The 2,953-nt window shown below is 45.2% G+C and overlaps 1 pseudogene; it reads left to right on the top strand.

Annotated features, from left to right (window-relative positions):
• The first annotated feature begins 399 nt into the window (after window positions 1-399).
• LOC136515763 (uncharacterized) lies at window positions 400-2,680 on the top strand (annotated as a pseudogene).
• The last annotated feature ends 273 nt before the right edge of the window (window positions 2,681-2,953 follow it).

The raw sequence follows: 2,953 nt of genomic DNA, 5'->3' as shown, positions 1-2,953 counted from the left end.
GTGGGTCACATCCCGGTAGTTTTCCTCACCCATCGTCTATCTTGCATTGCTCATGTATACTATTGTGTTCGAAGCATTTGCTGTTCGCCCCATCGTTGCCTGTTCGTCGGTGTGAAATCATGTCTTATGAAATCGTTTAGGCTAGGAACGACAGGGGAAACTAGTCAGAGCCCAATATAAGCAAGTTTTGCCAAATCTGGTGCCACCAAATTGATAGTGGCAACTGTGTCCGCGGCTGCATGAACAAGTCGGGGTGGAGAGATCTGATTGCAAGGTATTATGCAGCAACAACCTTGGTTCATGACAAGGACTAGTTCAAAAGTAAGTTACGCCAGCTCAAGCATTTATGGCATTTTATAAATGACCTCCGGAAAGGCACTAGCTTAGGCAGGAGAGACGATGGCTCCATCCTTGCTACTGATGCTTGGTGGGACTCTCGTACGGTGGTATGTAAGCAATCTTATGTTGAATCATGTACTGTCAAAATGTTAATATTCAATGATTCACCTATACCGGTTTTTCAGGGACACCCGGAGTGGAAGAAGCTCAAGGACGAATGGCCTCCGTACTTGGATGATTTGGACCGGATGTTCGCCGGCAACGCTGTTGATGGCTCAACCTCATTCTATCCTGCACAAAGCAATACAGTTGACGTTGAAAGTTCGGATGACGACTCCAATGATGAGCACGACGACCAACTTACGCCGCTTAGTGTCGGCACTAAGAGGGCAAGCAACACCAGCACAACTGCCTCCAGCCCGAGCAAGAGGTCCAAGAGCCCCGCTGTCATGACCATGGATGGTCACATGAAGGAACACAATGAGATTTCAAGGCAGAGGCTTGAGAAGATGACAGCCATGTGGCAAGAGAGGAACCAAAAATTTGAGGACAACAGCAAGGCGCTGGAGAGGAAGGTGGAACTAGTGCTACAATTGGCAAGACAGTGTGGTGCAACAGAAGAGACCCCAGTTGAGTGGATGGCCGTGCTCAAGATCGTGCAGAGTGAGCCTGTTATGAACTTCTTCATAAGCTCCTCGCCCCAAGGAAGGATGCTGATGATTAAGCAATACATTGGGGTCCTCCCCTAGACCTTATTTTCTTAAGCTTTCTACGTAGTTACTAAGTTATGTCATTAGAACTATGTGAGGTGTGGTGGGTGTCATTTGTCATTGACCTAAGTATGTCATGTCGAACACTTGAACTGGTTATTTGTAGTATGACTGGATATCGCTATGATCTGTTGATGTATGTAGTGCATGAGTTTGAGTAACTAGCATGAGTCAGTTGGAATAGGGATGCATGCTAATGTTGCCTAGTTGATGTTGAAAACTGATTGGAACTGTTTTTCATTTTGACAGGAGGATGTCCAAGCAATAGTTACGGGGATGATGTCATCGAGGCAAGATTGTTATGACAATGATTTGGATGAGTTCATCAGTGACTGGATGGAGGCGGAGGATGATGATGATGCTTTCCTGTACGGTATGTACCAGTATGCCTACCACATTGACAAGCACTTGTCAAGGTCAGAGTATAGACAGCCAGTCATTACTGGTTTGGAATGGGTACATAGTAAACTAGGAAATAGGAAGGCCTATTATAACATGTTCAGAATGAGCCCTGATATGTTCCACAGTCTGCATGATTTGTTGGTAGAATCATATGGGCTGAAATCTAATAGCAAATCAGCATCTATTGAGGCTCTTGGGATGTTTCTGTGGATGGTGGGGGCTCCACAATCTGTTAGGCAAGCGGAGGACAGGTTTGAGAGGTCACTAGGTACTGTGCATAGCATGTTTCATAGGGTGTTGAAGTCTGTTGTCAAGCTTGCTGCTGACATCATTAGGCCTAATGACCCAAATTTCAGCACTGTGCATGATAGGCTAAGAAATCCTAGGTTCTATCCCTGCTTCAAGGACTGTATAGGGGGCAATAGATGGGACTCATGTCCCTTGTGTGGTGCCTAGTGATAAGTTTGTGCAGCACCTATGCCGCAAGGGGATGATAACACAGAATGTCTTGGCTGTGTGTGACTTCGACATGCGATTTACATTCGTCCTAGCTGGCTGGCCGGGTTCAGTACATGACATGAGGGTCTTCACTGATGCGACAACAACATACACCAACGTGTTTCCACATCCACCAATAGGTATACAATTAGTTGGTTGTACTTTTGTGCATACGAGTACAAGTTCATGATACTAACTGTTGTTTGGATGGTATAGGCAAATATTACCTTGTGGACTCGGGGTACGCTAACCGGCCAGGTTATCTTGCACCATACAAGGGAACAAAGTACCACCTACATGAGTACCGAGAGGCACTAGAACCCCAAGGTAAAACTGAGATCTTCAATTATGCACATTCGTCACTTAGGAATGTCATAGAAAGGTCATTTGGAGTGTTGAAAATGAAGTGGCGGATGATGAAAGAAGTCCCTAGTTATGCCCCCCATATACAAAGTCAAATCATTGTTGCATGTTGTGCCCTGCATAACTTCATAAGGGTGAGTGGCATAGGGGATCGGCACTTTGCTCGGTGTGACCGGGATGACAACTATGTGCCAGTAGAAGCTTGTGCCGATCAGCCGGAAACTATTCCTGCAAGCGGTAGTTCTGATTCTGAGCTTATGAATGCATTTCGGGAATCCATCGCAATCAGTTTGGCTAATCGAACATGATTTGGTCGTCTTTTTGAGGCGACTGTGTAACTGTTAATTTTTTTTACTGTAATTGTAATTTTTTGTCCGACAAACAGTGTAATTTTTTTACTGTGTAACTATGTGCCGGCAGAAGCCTGTGCCATTTCATTTCTTTACCAATAATTGTTGGTTTATGTTGATTGCTGTGCTGTTGAGGAGGCGCCATGACCCTAGCAATGACTCCTGCCTTGTTGACAATGCCTGGGTGGATGTAAAAGCGTGCTTTACTTGCATTCACTGTCATGCATGCAT

This window comes from Miscanthus floridulus, chromosome 17 (genome assembly GCF_019320115.1).
Source record: "Miscanthus floridulus cultivar M001 chromosome 17, ASM1932011v1, whole genome shotgun sequence".
In the NCBI taxonomy this organism is placed as follows: Eukaryota; Viridiplantae; Streptophyta; class Magnoliopsida; order Poales; family Poaceae; genus Miscanthus; species Miscanthus floridulus.
Note: the sequence above shows the minus strand (reverse complement) of the source record. Positions and strands in the feature narration are given on the sequence as shown.